Raw genomic sequence first — 17411 nt, forward strand, 5'->3', positions numbered from 1 at the left:
ACAACCACTGTGAAATCTTTAAAACCAAATGGAGATTTCCAAAGTGTAGAAGTTGATATTAATATTTTGGCCATTCCTGTGGCATCTTTTTGCTGTATGAATAACTTTGATAACAAGAACATGTCCTTAATTATAACACATTATCAGGTCTGTTTACTGCTAATTATTTTACAAGGTTGAGAGAAGAGTTTAAGATGAAAGTTGTGGGGTTACTTGCAAAGTTTTTGGTACAACCGATGCAGTTGAACCTGGTGGGGAAATTTGCCCTTAAATTGGATTTGGCAGATCTCAGGAGTGTCTAAGGCAGAGGCCAACCCAACTGGAAAGAGCCTTTCAAGGGTGACTAAGATGTAACTAAATTACCTTTTTGGGAGGTGGGGAAAGCTGATGTCAGTAATTAAATTTCCTTATGTTAAGCTTGGTAAAAATATAATAATATATAAATATTAAAATTATTTTAATGGTCTTATTTATGGGGTTTTCACTGTGCTTATGTTAGTACTTCTGAGTGTTTGACTGTGACAAAAATGGACAGCTTTGTGGTTTGTTTTTTTTTATTTTTCATGTTTTGTTACTTTGGTCAAGGCATTAACATTAAAACATCATTCAAAATTTTAATTAATCTTCAAACACCAAAATAGATTTGAAATGAGGTTAATGAGAACAGTGGGGGGAAAAAACCACCCGAGCCCAAAAGCAAAACAATCCCAAAACCTGTTTATTTTTCCATTGCATTTTAAACAAGGAAGGTTTGTAGAGCAGCAGAAAACAGGACACGTGGGCAGGTGTGAAAGTCAACCTGGGGCTTGTTGCACTGGTTCCAGTGCTCTTTGCTTCAGTGTAACTGGTCATTTTGAGATGAGACTGGGGAAACTGGGCTGCCAGGGCAGAGACCACTGGCTGGCCCCATTGGTTTTTGCTGGGCAGTGGGTAATTTCTGCCTCACTGGTCAGAACCAGCCCACGGTTATCAGGGAATGGGGTAGTGGTGAATTTGGCTTTCAGACTAAACTGAGGTAAAACTTAAACATATTCAAAAGAATAAATTGATGTTGGAGTTCAGATACTCAAAAATGTCAGTCCTACGGTCGAAGCTCTTCCCGCAGTCGGGGCACTGGTAGGGCTTCCCTTATCAGTGCATCTGTTGGTGTCTGGTCAAGTTAGAGCTGTGGGTGAAGCTCTTCCCACACTCCCCACACTTGTAGGGCCTCTCCCCGGTGTGGATGCGCCGGTGAATGACGAGGGTGGAGTTCCAGTTGAAGCCCTTCCCGCAGTCGGTGCAGCGGAAGGGCCTCTCATCTGTGTGTGTCCGCTCATGCGTGAGGAGATTGGAGCTGGTCTGAAACCTCTTCCCACATTCCGAGCACTTGTACGGACGTTCCCCAGTGTGGATGCGCTGGTGTTGGATCAGGCTGGAACAGTCCCTGAAGCTTCTCCCACATTCTCCACATGTGCAGGGCCGTACCCCAGTGTGGATGCGCTGGTGTCGGATCAGGGTGGAGCTTAGCCTGAAGCTCTTCCCACATTCCCTACACCTGTAGGGTCGTTCCCCAGTGTGGATTTGCTGGTGTCGGAGCAGGTCACAGCTGTCCCTGAAGCTCTTCCCACATTCCAAGCACCTGAAGGGCTTCTCCCTGCTGGGAGGCTGATCAGGGACCACCAGCTCAGAGCTCACCCTCAAGCTCCTGCCACCTTCCCGGCACAGGCTGGCTCTTTCCTCCTCAGAGCACCCTGGGATGGATTTGGAGCCCCTCCTGCGGGGGGATCTCCGGCCCTTTTCCTCCCCGCTGCCTTCCTGCGCCGGGGAGCCCTTCAAAACGGCCTCTCCCACCAGGGTCTCACGGGGGGATTTGTCCTCCGGGCTCTCCCTCCTCAGCTTGGGGCCTGGGGCAGGAAGCAAGAAGGACAGGCAGGGGATTTGCCTCCGGCCCACAGGGAAGGCCAAGGACATCCCCCCAACTCCGGCCCCGGCAGGACGGCGGCGCCAGCGGGGTTGTCCTGCAGCCGGGGCCATGCTGGGCTGACAGAGCCAGCACAACACCCGCCCAAAGGGACACTGACTTCCTCCTCACCTGCCTGGGGGGCCCAAGGCATCTTCCTCTTCCTCCCAGCCTCCTCCTCCATCCGCCCAAGCTTTGGGAAGGACAAATCCTGATGGGGGGGGAAAACAAGGGCTGAGCATTTGGGTTTGGGGGTTCCTCCTACCAAAGTCCATCTCTAGAACTCACCAGGCATCCTGTGACCATAAAAACCTCCAAACCACCAAGATTCAGCCTAAAGAAACCCAAACCACCAAGATTCAGGCAAAAAACCCATCAGAAATAGCAAGATGACTTTTATCCCCCCCAAACTGCAAAAAGTTGCGACTCAGGTAAAAAATATTCCAAAATATGAAGATTAGCCCAAAACATCTCTCCCAGAAGTTACCCCTTCTCTGGTTTCCCCCCTATGGGGTACAGAGAGTCTCCCCTGTCTGGGATGCTGGGAGTTTTGGGGGTCCCAAGGGTCCCTTCTCCTCTGACTCACTTTCAGGTGCCACATTCCCTGATATTCCCCCTCTCCAGATTCTCCACTTTGTTGTCCCAGGGATCCCAGGGGTCCCCACTGTCCAGGCTTCCCCTTCTCCATGCTCCCCCTTTCAGGTTCCTGGGGGTCCCAGGGCTCCTCCCTCTCTGTGCTCCCCCCTCCAGGCTCCCGGGGGTCCCCCAGCTCCGCCATCTCCCCGCTCCGCCCTCCACACTCGGCAGCTCCCGGGCTCCACACCCACCCCCGGCACTCCCGGGGGGCCCCAAACCCGCTGTGTCCCCCCCGCCGGCACCGGGCTGACAATGGAGCCGGCGGGGCCTGACCCAGCAACACCAACCCCCACCGTGGGGGGGACCCGCATCCCCCCACCCACCGCCGGGGCTCTGCCCCCAACCCAGCCCGGCACCCCCAAAAAACACCTCCTGCCCACCCCCAAGAGCCCCCAAGGGCACAGCCCTGCACAAGGGCCGGCTGTGCCCAAGGCAACCAAACAGCCCCACAGGTGGGGGGACACCAGAGGCTGCCCCAGGGCAATGAGATCAGGGAGTGGATCGGGCCCCCTGACATGTGGGCAGGCTCTGGGTTCAGCCTGACCAGGGGCAATTTGGCACCAACAGCACGGCCCCGACCACTGGCTCGGCACAGGGGGCCCGAGCTCCCCCCTCTCCAGGCTCTCAGGGCTCTTGCACCTCTCCCCTCTCTCCAGCCTCCCCCTACTCTCCAGGGATCAAGGCATGGGGACACAGAGGGACCCCCACGGCAACCCCACTCCTGCTCTCCCGCATCCCCTTAGCTCACCTCTCCCATCCCTTTCCTGGGCTGTTCCCTGGTGTGGATGCGCTGGTGTCCGATCAGGTGGGAGCTCTGTCTGAAGCACTTTCCACAATCCTCACATATGTATGGACGTTCCCCACTGTGGATGTGCTGGTGGCTGAGGAGGTGGGAGCTCTTCCTGAAGCTCTTCCCACATTCCAGGCACTTGTAGGGCCGTTCCCCAGTGTGGATGCGACGGTGGGAGTGGAGGGTGGAGTTGTCAGTGAAGCTCTTCCCACATTCCCCACACTTGTAGGGCCGTTCCCCAGTGTGGATATGCTGGTGGATGTGGAGGTTGGAGCTCTGCCTGAAGTTCTTCCCGCATTCCCCACACGTGTAGGGCCGTTCCCCACTGTGGATGTGCTGGTGTCTGAGAAGGCTGGTGCTCTGGCTGAAGCTTTTCCCACATTCCAAGCACTTGAAGGGTTTCTCCCTGCTGGGAGGCTGATCAGGGACCACCAGGTCAGAGCTCCCCCTCAAGCTCCGGCCGCCTTCCCGGCACAGGCTGGCTCTTTCCTCCTCAGAGCACCCTGGGCTGGCTTTGGAGCCCCTCCTGCGGGGGGATCTCCGGCCCTTTTCCTCCCCGCTGCCTTCCTGCGCCGGGGAGCCCTTCAAAACGGCCTCTCCCACCAGGCTCTCACGGGGGGATTTGTCCTCCGGGCTCTCCCTCCTCACCTCGGGGCCTGGGGCAGGAAGCAAGAAGGACAGGCAGGGGATTTGCCTCCGGCCCACAGGGAAGGCCAAGGACATCCCCCCAACTCCGGCCCCGGCAGGACGGCGGCGCCAGCGGGGTTGTCCTGCAGCCGGGGCCATGCTGGGCTGACAGAGCCAGCACAACACCCGCCCAAAGGGACACTGACTTCCTCCTCACCTGCCTGGGGGGCCCAAGGCATCTTCCTCTTCCTCCCAGCCTCCTCCTCCATCCGCCCAAGCTTTGGGAAGGACAAATCCTGATGGGGGGGAAAACAAGGGCTGAGCGCGTTGGCTTGGGGGTTCCTCCTCCCCAAGTCCATCTCTAGAACTCACCGGGCATCCTGTGACCATAAAAACCTCCAAAACACCAAGATTCAGCCCAGAAAAACCCAAACCACCCAGATTCAGGAAAAAAACTGCACAGAAATAGCAAGATGAACTCCATCCAAAAAGTAAAATGCTAAGGTTCAGCCAAAAAATACTCCAAACTATGAACATTCAGCCCAAAAAACTCTCACAGGAATTCCCCCTCTCTGGTCTCTCCTCTGTGGGGTTTGGAGGGTCTCCTGTGTCTGGGATGCTGGGTCCCACTTAGGAACACTGAGAGTGTTGGGGGTCCTAAGGGTTCCTTCTCCTCTGACTCTCACCTTCAGGGTACCACGTTCCTAAACATTCCCCCTCTCCAGGTTCTCCACTTCATTGTCCCAGTGATCCCAGGGGTCCCCACTGTCCAGGCTTCCCCTTCTCCATCCCCCCTTTCAGGCCCAGGGGGTCCCGGGGCTCCTCCCTCTCCATGCTCCCCCCTCCAGGCTCCCGGGGGTCCCCCAGCTCCAGCATCGCCCCGCTCTGCCTTCAACAAGTGCCAGCTGTGCCCAAGGAAACCAAACAGCTCCACAGGCGTTGGCTGGGGGGATGTGAGGGCTGGGCCTGCTCAGCACAGCCCCGGCCTCGTGCCCAGCGCCTCTTTCCTGCCCCACACAAGAGCTTCCCGGCCCCCCCAGGGCTCCCCTGCTGCTGCCTCTGCTCCTGGCCCTGCCTTTGCTGCTCCCTTGGCTGGGGCAGCGGCTGCAGGGGGGGATGGCAGCAGCTTCAGCTCCACGGCACTTCCTGGGGGGAGCTCAGCCCGGGGGGACGGGCAGGGACCTGATGGGGATGGACAGGGGCCCAGCAGGGACAGCCAGGGCCTGCAGGGGAAGGCACAGGGACAACCTGGACCCCCACACTGCCAGGGCTGTCTCTGCTCCTCCTTGCAGGCTCTGTGGCCAGGCACAGTTTGTGTTCCTGGGTGCCCACATTCTCAGCACTTGGAGACGCTCAAATCAGCGCCCGCAGCTCTGCAGCAAAGCCCCAGCTCACCTGGCACACAGGGGATGGACACAGCACCTGCTCGGGGATGGGTACCTTTGCCTCTTCCCCACCACAGGGTTCTCCTTCCTCAGCAGCACATCTGCCTTGCACTTATTCTCAGCCTCACCTCAGGGACAGCTCTGGGCTCACCTCCGCGCCACTTCTCAGCCTCACCTCAGGGCCTGGGCTCAAGGACAGGAACCTGCAGGGAGGGGACATCAGGTGCAAGCTGAGGGCTGCCTGCTTGCACTGGCCTCTGGGCTTCTTTCTCCTTCTACAACCAGCCCACAACTCAGCCTGCTTTTCTAACACCACACATTTACAGACTAACCTTGGAGATAGATATGGACAGACATCTCTATCACCCTGGGGATGGAGCCTCAAGCATGTGCTGCCATAGGAATGGCAATCACAGAATCACAGAATCAGCCACGTTGGAAAAGACCTCCGAGATCATCAAGTCCAACCCTGGATCCAACCCCGCTGTGCTTCCCAGACCATGGCACTGAGGCCACATCCACTCTCACCTTCAACACCTCCAGGGACGCTGACTCCACCCCCTCCCTGCCCAGCCCATTCCAAGGCCTGATTACTCTCTCTGCAAAAAATTCCTTCCTAATATCCAACCTAAACCTCCCCTGGCACAGGTCCAGACCCAGCCCTCTTGTCCTACTGCTGCTTCCTGGCAGAACAGCCCCAGCCCCACCTGGCTCCAACCTCCTGGCAGGGACTTGCAGACAGTCAGGAGGTCTCCCCTGAGCCTCCTCTTCTCCAGCCTCAACACCCCCAGCTCCCTCAGCCTCTCCTCAAACCATCTGTGCTCTACTCCCTTCCCCAGCCTCATTGCTCTTCTCTGTACATGCTCCAGGCCAGGATCCATTGGCCCTCTTGGCCACCTGGCCACCCTCTGCCTCCTCTTCAGCTCCCTGTCCATCCCCACTCCCAGCTCCCTTTCTGCCTGCCTGCTCTCCAGACACTCTGGCCCCAGCCCAGGGGGCTGACGGGGCTTCTTGTGGCCAAAGGGCAGGACCCGGCCCTTGGCCTGCTGGAACCTCATCCCCTTGCAATCAGCCCATGGATCCAGCTGGGCCAGGTCCCTCTGCAGAGCCCTCCTGCCTTCCAGCACATCAACACACCCCCAGCTTGGGGTCACCTGCACATTTGCTGATGAAATGCCTGGTTCTGCAGCAGCTGCAGATGCTCAAGGGGCAGCAGGACCAAGTCAGGGGCCTGGGAGGGCCTGGGGGGCTTTGGGGTATGGGAGGGTCCTGGGGGAGCTGGGGAGGGGCTTTTGGGATTGGGGGGACAGACCAGTACAGACCAGGACAGACCAGCACAGACCAGGACAGACCAGTACCTCCTCACTGCTCCCCAGATCTCTCCTGGAGCTGGGCCACCTTGTTCTGGAACACCTGAGCCCCCCCCAGTGCCCCCAGTACAGCCCAGTGCCCCCAGTACAGCCCACTGTGCTCCTGTCCCAGGGTGCAAGGTGATCCCTCTTAGAGGGGGGTTGGAAGGGATTTGAGGTGGGGACTTGGGGAGATTTGGGGGGATCTGGGGAGGCGGTTCAATGGGGACTTGGGGGGTTTTGAGGGGCTTTGTGTGAATTTGGGGGAGTTAAAAGGGTCTTGGGGGCATTGGGGGGTCAAAAGTATCTGGGGGGGAGGGGATTAAAGGAAAAAAAGGGGAGTTGGGGGACATTTGAGGGGGTTAATGGGGCCTAGAAGGGGAGAGGAGGGCCTGCACCAAGAGCAGGTGAGTCCTGAGATCCCACTCGTGTCCCCAAGACCCTTTCGGTGTCCCCAGTTCCCCCCTTGGCATCCCCAATTCCACTGTCCCCAAACCCCATCCCTGGTGTCCCCAACCCTCCATCTCACTCCAGGAGCCCCCCCGGACCCTCTGACCAAAAACACTCCTCCCCCCCCTCACAGAAAGGTCAAGGACATCTGGGGACATGTTGGGAACAGTTGGGAGGCTTTGGGGGGCACTGGGGGATTACTGGGGGATACTGGGACACACTGGGGGGAACCAGGGGGCACTGGGAGGGACTGGGGGGTTACTGGGGGATTACCAGGACACACAGGGGGACACTGGGAGGTTACTGGGCCATACTGGGGGTTACTGGGTGCTCACTGTAGGATCACTGGGCCTTACTGGGGGGCAGTGGGAAGTCACTGGGACACACTGGCTGGTCACTGAGAGGGTTACTGGGCTATACTGAGGGTCACTGGGATATACTGGAGCACTGGGATCCCCTTACCCAGATGTGGTACATCCCCCTCCCCAGATTTTTGGGGGCACCAACAGGACCCCTCCCCTGGGAGCTGGGGGACCCCCTGAACCCCACAGCTGGGCTTTAGGGGACCCCCGGGCCCCCTTCCCTCTGGGGTCTCTGTGTGCTGAGTTTTGGGGGTCTCTGAGGCTCAGGGGGGGAATTGGGATCCTCTTTCCCTGAGGTCAGTCCACCGACACAGAGACCCCACAAAATCCTCTCAAAACCCCTGAAATCCCCTCAGAAATCCACCTCTGGACCCATCAAAACCTCCTTAAAGACCCCACAAATACCCTCAGAGACCTCATCCCCCTCCAGGACCCCCTAAACCCTCTCAGTGACCTGCAAAACCCACTTGGGACCCCCCAGGTCCTTTCAGGGACCCCAAAAACCCCCTCAGGGACCCTCAAAACCGTCTGGGACTTCTGAAATCCCTCTAGAAACCCAGAAAACTCCTTCAAAGACACCCCCTGCAAGCCCCCCAGGACCTCCCAATTCCCTCGGAGACTCCAAAACTCCCTCAGGGATTCCCAAACCCCTTCAGGGACCTTCAACCACCTCCCTAAGTCCCCTCAGGAAACCAAATCCCCTCAGAGACCCTCAAGAACCTCCTCAGGGACCCCTAAAAGCCCCCAAGGGACCCCAAAACCACAGAACAGCAGAAAAGCTTTCTGTAAAGGAAGAGAGCAGAAAATCTGAGGAGGAAAAATTGAAGCAAAGCAATAAAATCATCCTGGCCCTTGCAGTTTTTCCTTCACCTTTTTCTCACTTTTCCTTTTTTTAGGGTTATTTTTTTCGTTGGGTGGTTCTGATTTTTTTTTCCGAGGGACTTTCTCGGCAATCGAATCGAACATCCGGGTTCTTGGGAGGCCCCCGGGCCCCGCGGTCCCTGAGACGGTTCCAAGGCCCTGCGCTCTGCCTCTCGGGAACCCCCGAACCTCCGCGCTAAACCCTCCCGAGCCCTCCAGCCTTTCCCCCCACAGCCGCGCTCCCCGCAGCCCCCGAGGGGATCCCCAGACCCCGCTCTCCCGCACCCCCCGCCAGCTCTCACAGACAAAGGCAGGACCCGCCGCCATCACCGATTCCCGGAAGTCAACACGGCGCTCTGCGCGCGCACCGCATTCAAGGAGCACCGCCACAGCCAATCAGCGCGCGGCCACGCCCCCGAACGCCATCGCCGCGCCTGCGCTTTGCGCGGGGCACCATGGGAGTTGTAGTCCTTGCGGCGGATCAGAGCGGCCATTTGCACGTGAGTGGAGTGAGGATAATACTTTTTTGGTTTTATTGTTTTTCTGTCTTTTTTTCCCTTCTCTTTTCTCTTTCTTTTTTCCTTTCCGTTTTTCTTTCTACTTCCTTTTTTCTCCCTTTTTTCTTTCTCTTTTTCTTTTTTTCTCTTTTTTCTTTCTTTTTTATTATTTGTCTCATTTTTTTCATGTTTTTTCTGTCTTTTTTTCTCTTTTTTCTCCTTTTTCTCTTTTTCCTCCCTTTTTTTCTTCGTATGGCCTTTTTGTCTTTTTTTTTTCTTTTTTCTTTTTTTTTACATTGTTTTCTATCAGTTGTATTTGCAAGGAAGATTTAAACACAGACCAAAACAATCTCCAGGTACAAATCCCATGACAAGAGATAATCTGCCATTGTTCCAGGTCCAAGAGGATTCCCAAGATCACAAACACTGAGATTTGAAGGGTGCCCACACAAAAAACAGCTTTCCCTGCTTTTTCCACTGGTAAAGCAAGTGTGGAAGGGGCACTTGGCCCCAGGCAAGATGCTTTTACAGCCACTTTAAGCAACACAAAGTGGATCTGGCTGGCAAATGGGATTATGCCCATTCTTTCAAGGAGGATTTGAAGAGTACACTGAGGGGAAACATTGAGGGCCATTTCTTCATCTACTGAAGGGATGAGAAGAGGGGGGAGCAGGTGCTGTGGCCCCAGAGCTTCTCTCTGCTTTGGGGACACTTCTGTGTTTTCCTCTGTCCATTGAATTCCCAACAAAGAAGGAAAAAACTACAGGAACTCCAGTCTGGAGTGGCCAGGACATGTGGAAGTAGGGGAATTTTTCTTCCCAGCTGGGATTGAGAGTGCAATTTCACACTCCTTTGGAGAGCATTGACTAAGACATCCCATTTCTGCCCAGGGATCTTCCAGGGGGAACTCAATCCGGGCTCTGGGCAGGTCCCTGCAGGGGCAGCAGCTTCCTCTGCACATCTGAGGGGATAAAGCTGCTCTAACCCTGCACTCCAACTACTCCACAGCAATTTAGGACCTCTGAGGACAGTTCCCCACTGTATCCACCCCAGTAGAGACCTGAACACATCCCGTGGGCACTGTGTGACCACCCCTGGCATTAACACCCTGCTGGAATGAAGACACTGACTGTAAAGACACTTGTCTACCTGGAAATCTCAACTTTCTTTGCTACTATACAGCAATAACATTTTCTATTCATATTGCAGAGACAGACTTAACAAATAGAATTGCATATATTGTGCTTTAGAAATTAAAATGCATTCCAAAGTCATGCAATGCTAAACAACGAAAGTCTTGAACCCTCCCCCCCAAACCAGCCCCACTTTCTGGTTTCAAAACCAGCCCACTTCCTCACTCTCTTCACAAAGGGAGAAACTCTCTCTTTCCACCTCTGAAACAAAAATTCCCTCCCCAAAAGTGATCAGAAAGAGTCTACTTAGGCACTACTGCAAATGGAAGTTGTCTAATAACCATTCCTTCTAACTCAGGAAGGGGAGGAGGTGAAGAAAGTCACAACAAATGTTTGGATTCCTTCCTCTTTGACGTCTTCCCTTCCCTATCTGATGCTCTGGGACATGTGCAGGGGGGTCAGCATCTCTTCAGAGATGGCTCCTTTCACATCAGAGCCCCTCAAATTGGCTTCCTGGAGGTCACAACCTGCTGGGTCACAATTCTGAAGGGGAAAAGAAGAAGAAGTGTCAATGGAATGCACCCAGAACTCTGTTCAAAGCTTTACTGGAAGTCCATTTACCTGAACTCCATTGGAGTCTGAAGCTGGAGAGGTCAGCCAAAAGCCACCAATCCCCCCAATTACCAGCTGACTAGAGGAGAGAAAGGAATAGGATGGAAAATGAATCCCAACTCACTTCCAAATCAGTTCCTGCCAACGTTGCTCCCCTGAGGTTTCAGTTCTTTAGTTTGGTGTTTCTCAGCGTTGCAACTTGGAGGTTCATTCCTGTCATCTGACTGCCCTCCATGGCCACTCCTTTCAGGTTGGCACCTGGAACACACACAGAAAGGGGTTCTGTGAGGAAAACCAGTCAGAAACACAGCAGCTGCACACTGGTGCTGCCTCAGAGCTGTGTGAATTGGAGGAGGACAAGGGGATTTGGGGCTGAGATGGTCACAGACTCAGTGCAGCCCTTGTGGGCCCTTCTCAGGGTTGGACAAACCACAGCTGGACCTTTTCTGGGCCATAGAAATGCACAAACACAGGCTTCAGTTGGCACAGATTGACAAGGCAAAAGCTTCTCACCTTCCAGATTAGACTTAAGGCCTGATGGGTCCTCAGAGTTGCAGCCTTTCAGGGACGCTCCCTCTGCGTTGGAGCGCAGCATCTTCACCCCTGGCAGGTTGGCACACTGGCACAGACAGGAGTCACTGAGAGCCAGAGGAACAACACCAAAGACAATCAAGAAGACACTTTTAATTTCTGCTTTGGGAGTCAATCCCATTAAATCATTACTGGGAGGAAGTGTAAAAGCTTTGGGAACCAGAACAACTCTAGAATATATTTAAGAACTCGATGTTTTACACCCCTCTGTTTGTTCCAGCTCCTCTCTGTTAACACAAGCCCAGCCTTCCCAAGCTGCAGCAGCTCTTCCATCCAGCACAGAGCCTGACAGGTCAGCCCTCTCCAGGCTGGCACAGCACAGGCTGGCACGGGCCAGGTTGCAGCGGCTCAGATTGGCCACCTTGAAGTTGATGCAGCAAAGATCCAGGTGGGAAAGATCCACTCCACTGAAAGTGAGACCCTGGAAATCCCAAGGAATAAACCCCCCAAAAAGGTTACACAGGGGAAGGGGTAGGTCTGGACACAAAGTTATCATCATTGTGTAGACAGGTGTGCATTAATATTTACAGTGTGTAAATATCTATGTCTAAATATATGGATAGAAATGTATTAAAATATATACTGTCTATAAATATAGACAGATACAAGGTAGATACAGACACACACAGGTCCTGGGAGGAGCTGAAGACACCCCACCAGGGAAGGGGGCTTATAAAAAGGAGGGAGAGGGACTTTTGATATGGGCCTGGAGGCACAGGACAAGGGGCAATGGTTTTTCAACTGAAAGAGAGCAGGGTTAGATGGGAGACTGGGAAGAAATCCTTCCCTGGAAGGGTGGGGACGGGCAGGGATGGAATTCCCAGAGAAGCTGTGGCTGCACCTGGATCCCTGCAAGTGTCCAAGGACAGGCTGGATCAACCTGCTCTAGTGGAAGGTGTCCCTGCCCATGGCAGGGGGTGGAATGAGAAGACCTTTAAGGTCCCTTCCAACCCAAACCAGTCCATGATTCTATACAGACAAATACACACAAGACCATTTATTTTACTACTTCAGACTAATGAAATCTAAATGCAAAGCTCTCAAAAATTGTCCTTGGTTCATTTTATATTTAAACAAATGTAAGGGGGGTACTTTGAATTAGATGATCAATGGAGCATAGAGGCGTGAGAAAGGAATCATATTAGGATGTGAAACCAGCCAGAGTATGGTACAATGTAACTTCATGGCACAAGCTAATTGTAAGGTCCATTGTGCTTTTTAGCAAGTCAGCCTGATATCCCCAATTATCAGAGCTGAGTTCTTCCTTGGTTTTGCTACATATTGCAAGATAGATACATCTACCCTTGAAACACAGTGGGAGAGGTCATACATAGGGGTGAGAAAGATGATGATGGGAGGCAGATTCTGTGGGCAGGGGTCACTCGCCCCTTGCCCTACAGCAGGGCATGCACAGACTGTTGCTATCAGGTGATGAACAGGCGGGGTTTGTCTGCCACTCAGGCATCACCTTATACTGGGTACTGGCCCTACGTGGTGTAATGCAGAGCTGATAAAATGGGGTGTCAGGACTGCTGGGGTGAGCGATCCTCATCCTGCCATGGAGACTGTGTTGCTCCGCGGGGACGCCCGCTAAGCACGGGCACCGACCAGCTGCTGCAGATCCTGGCAGCCCTGGCCTGTCTGTGTGGGTAAGCACAGTTTATTGACAGGAAGCAACTGAGAGAACAAACTTTTTAATATCCTTTTTGTGTTCCTTTAATTCCCCTTTTATGTTTATAGTATTTTTTCCTTAGTTTCCCTTTTTACTAACCAGTTTCGTGTTATCCATAATATTGTGTTAAGATCCTTTTTTAGTATCCCTTTTCACTAGTTAATACTGTATTAAATGCTGTTCGTAGTATTTGTTTTAATGCCATCCAATAAGACAGTTACTTTGTATCCTTTTTTTAGTTTTTAATCCCTCTTGCTAAGTTTATTACTATTATTATTATTCTCATTGTAATAAAAGATATTTTGTGTGTTTGAGTATTTCTGGCACTTGTCTTTATTCCGGACATGTATCTGAACGAACTGTTACATAAGGTTGGAATGTGCCATATCACTCAAAAAAAAACCCCACAGTATCCTAACAAACCCTAATGGGATGCAGGATCCAGCTCAGTGTAACTGCATGACCCTTATAGACCTTTTGCACAGGAGAGCAACAACTCACATGCCTCACATGCACTCCCCAGCCCACCCCAAATGTACAGGGGTGGCTTCACTGTACCCACAGCATTCTCTTGATCTGGTTCCACGGAGATGAGAGTGTGATCTCTGAACTGCAGTCTGATTTTGCTGTCTATTTTTGGCAATTTCCCACCTAAGAAAAATAAATCCTCCTTCGAAAGGAAGAAAACCAGACAAACGGTTAAACTGAGCCCCCCTGTGCTCTCCCCACTCTCTCAAGGCTGGACTGTTTGTTAAGCTCTGTTTCAACACCCACATGTCCTCCAACTTGTTGTGGAGGGGGCAAGGAGAAAGAGATTTTTTAATTCTCTCCCCTTTCCTGTCTGCAAATAACTATAATAAATAGCAAGCTAGAGCCCAGGGAAAACTGCTACCAGTTAAATGCTCTCGGGATACAGTTTATCACAGCTGCCAGTTCCAGTCTAGGATAATCTTTATTCCACTCTAAGGGAGTGTCATCTCTCCCACTAGACACGGGGAGCAAACACACGTGGGGCCTCACGGCACATGAAGCTGATGCTGGACTGTGATCTGGCAGAGTTCAGGCACACGGTGTGACTCTTGGGGTCGGTGCTGTGCCGGGCAAAGGCTTGGACTCGACGCTCCTCGTGGGTCCCTTCCACCTCAGCCTGTTCTGTGACGGTGCGATGAGTTCCCTCTCTTCCAACACTGTTGTTCTTTTTAGGGCTCCTCGCTGCCCGGGGCCCGGAGCCCGCCTCCCGCGCGCCTGCTTCCCTGGCCGTTTTGGCGGCCGCAGCCGGGCGCTGAGTGCCCGCTCCCCGGGCGGGCCCGGCCGCTGCTCCAGGAGTGGGGGGGCAGCGCCGGCGCCTCGAGGATTCCCGGGATTCCCTGGCCGGTTTCCAGGCAACGCTCCCCGCGCGCTCCTCGCTCCAGGGCCGAAGGTGCGCAGCCAATGGGAGGCGGCGGAGTGGGCGGGGCGAGGCGGGGATTGGGCGGGGCGGGGGCGGGGCCGAGAGGGGCGGTTGGTGGGGTTTGGGTGGGAGCGGGCGGGGCGGGGCCGGGAGCGGGAGCGCTGCCGCTGAGCGGCCCCCGGGCAGAGACCCCGGGCAGCGGCCCCGAGACCCCCGGCGAGTGGCCCCCGGTGCGCGGCCCCGGGGGAGGGACCCCCCGTGCGCGGCCCCCGGCGAGTGGCCGCTGGTGAGCGACCCCCGGTGAGCGACCCCCAGTAAGTGACACCCGGTGAGCGACTCGCGGGGAAGAAGCCCCGGTAAGTGACCCCTGGGGAGGGACCCCCGGTGAATGACCCGCGGTAAACAACCCCTGGCAAGTGTCCCCCGGGCAGGGACCCCCGGTAAGTCACCCCCGAGGAGGGACCCCCGGGCAGTGAGCCCCGGGGACAGTCCCCCGGTGCGCGGCCCCCGGGGGTGTCGGGCCGGGGCTGGGCGCGTTCCTTCCCCGTGCAGAGCCGAGCGGGGCCGTGGCGGGAGCGGGGCCGGAGCGGAGCCGGCCGGGGGGGCAGAGGGGAGCCCTGAGCCGCCTTCTGCCGAGGGGGCTGCTGGAAAGGAGCCTGCGCTGGGAGGAGCGGGGGACGTGGCCCGAGGCTGAGGCAGGGGAGCTTCAGGTCAGCTCCTGGACAAAGGTTTCTCGCTGTGTTTTTCGGGGGGGCTCGGGCACTGCAATGGGTTGCCCAGGCGGAGCCAGCACCCCGGCAGGTGTTTCAGAGGCGCCTGCATCTGGCCATGGCTGACACGCTTTAGTGGTTTGGGGGTTGCTGGGGCAGTGCTGGGCTGACAGATGGACTTGATGGAATCATGGAACGTGCTGAGTTGGGAGGGTCCCACCGGCACCGTGGAGTCCAGCTCCTGAGTTTTAGGCACCACTAAAGGAACTGAATCTGGATCGAGCTGTTTGGCTCCAAAAACTCTTCTGCCCCTAGTCTGCACTGCCAAGTGAAACAAAACAGAGCGTGCAAAATAGAGGCCTGTGTTCCCCCCAAAGGGAAGGCAGGCAGTTACAAACCAGGACAGTAAATCAAAGCTCAGAACATACATTCATGGTCCCCACAGTTGTATGACACATCAAACCAGTCCGCTGTTACCCATGTAGAACTCTCATCAGGAACCCCAAACTTTCTTGTGTGTATTTGTATAGATATGTATAGATATGTATAGGTAGATAGATATACATACATAGATATGTATAGGTCTATATTTGTGTGTATCTCTGTAAGATTCTGTATCTTTGGATGTGATATTGGCATGCTATTGTTGTGTGGCAATAAGTGGACATAAAAGGTTGCAACACTTTAGGAGATCACCTTTCTACTTGAGGGTTTTGTTTTTTAAAGAAGGTAACAAGAAAAGAACTCTTTAGCCAAATATCAGTTAAGGGCTCCTCGCTGCCCGGGGCCCGGAGCCCGCCTCCCGCGCGCCTGCTTCCCTGGCCGTTTTGGCGGCCGCAGCCGGGCGCTGAGTGCCCGCTCCCCGGGCGGGCCCGGCCGCTGCTCCAGGAGTGGGGGGGCAGCGCCGGCGCCTCGAGGATTCCCGGGATTCCCTGGCCGGTTTCCAGGCAACGCTCCCCGCGCGCTCCTCGCTCCAGGGCCGAACGTGCGCAGCCAATGGGAGGCGGCGGAGTGGGCGGGGCGAGGCGGGGCTTGGGCGGGGCGGGGGCGGGGCCGAGAGGGGCGGTTGGTGGGGTTTGGGTGGGAGCGGGCGGGGCGGGGCCGGGAGCGGGAGCGCTGCCGCTGAGCGGTCCCCGGGCAGAGACCCCGGGCAGCGGCCCCGAGACCCCCGGCGAGTGGTCCCCGGTGCGCGGCCCCGGGGGAGGGACCCCCCGTGCGCGGCCCCCGGCGAGTGGCCGCTGGTGAGCGACCCCCGGTGAGCGACGCCCAGTAAGTGACACCCGGTGAGCGACTCGCGGGGGAGAAGCCGCGGTAAGTGACCCCCGGGGAGGGACCCCCGGTGAGCGGCCCCGAGGGAGAGACCCTTGGCAAGTGACCCCCGGACAGGGACCCCCGGTGCGCGGCCCCCGGGGGTGTCGGGCCGGGGCTGGGCGCGTTCCTTCCCCGTGCAGAGCCGAGCGGGGCCGTGGCGGGAGCGGGGCCGGAGCGGAGCCGGCCGGGGGGGCAGAGGGGAGCCCTGAGCCGCCTTCTGCCGAGGGGGCTGCTGGAAAGGAGCCCGCGCTGGGAGGAGCGGGGGAATGGCCCGAGGCTGAGGCAGGGGAGCTTCAGGTCAGCTCCTGGAGAAAGGTTTCTCGCTGTGTTTTTCGGGGGGGCTCGGGCACTGCCATGGGTTGCCCAGGCGGAGCCAGCACCCCGGCAGGTGTTTCAGAGGCGCCTGCATCTGGCCATGGCTGACACGCTTTAGTGGTTTGGGGGTTGCTGGGGCAGTGCTGGGCTGACAGTTGGACTTGATGGAATCATGGACCGTGCTGAGTTGGGAGGGTCCCACCGGCACCGTGGAGTCCAGCTCCTGAGTTTTAGGCACCACTAAAGGAACTGAATCTGGATCGAGCTGTTTGGCTCCAAAAACTCTTCTGCCCCTAGTCTACACTGCCAAGTAAAACAAAACAGACCGTGCAAAATAGAGGCCTGTGTTCCCCCCAAAGGGAAGGCAGGCAGTTACAAACCAGGACAGTAAATCAAAGCTCAGAGCCTACATTCATGGTCCCCATAGTTGTATGACATATCAAACCAGTCCTCTGTTCATTACCCATGTAGAACTCTCATCAGGAACCCCAAACTTTCTTGTGTGTATTTGTATAGATATGTATAGATATGTAGAGGTAGATAGATATGCATACATAGATATGTATAGGTCTATATTTGTGTGTATCTCTGTAAGATTCTGTATCTTTGGATGTCATATTGGCATGCTGTTGTTGTGTGGCAACAAGTGGACTTAAAAGGTTGCAACACTTTAGGAGATCACCTTTCTGCTTGTGGGTTCTATTTTTTAAAGAAGGTAACAAGAAAAGAACTCTTTAGCCAAATATAACTTAAGACATAAATCAGAGCAAATGTATTGATT

General features: G+C 55.3%; 1 protein-coding gene and 2 pseudogenes across 5 annotated transcripts in view; 2 read left to right on the forward strand and 1 right to left on the reverse strand.

The window, feature by feature from the left end:
• LOC127474815 (zinc finger protein 208-like) overlaps positions 1-17411 on the forward strand; it is a 1262639-nt pseudogene that overhangs the window by 495701 nt on the left and 749527 nt on the right.
• The window catches only part of LOC127474817 (zinc finger protein 850-like), a 594864-nt pseudogene that overhangs the window by 120939 nt on the left and 456514 nt on the right, over positions 1-17411 (reverse strand).
• LOC127474818 (uncharacterized) overlaps positions 1-17411 on the forward strand; it is a 220356-nt gene that overhangs the window by 32411 nt on the left and 170534 nt on the right. The window lies entirely within an intron of this gene.

The sequence above is a fragment of the Manacus candei genome, unplaced genomic scaffold, assembly GCF_025592945.1.
Source record: "Manacus candei isolate 608988 ecotype Guabito, Panama unplaced genomic scaffold, ASM2559294v1 h1tg000045l, whole genome shotgun sequence".
Classification (NCBI taxonomy): Eukaryota; Metazoa; Chordata; class Aves; order Passeriformes; family Pipridae; genus Manacus; species Manacus candei.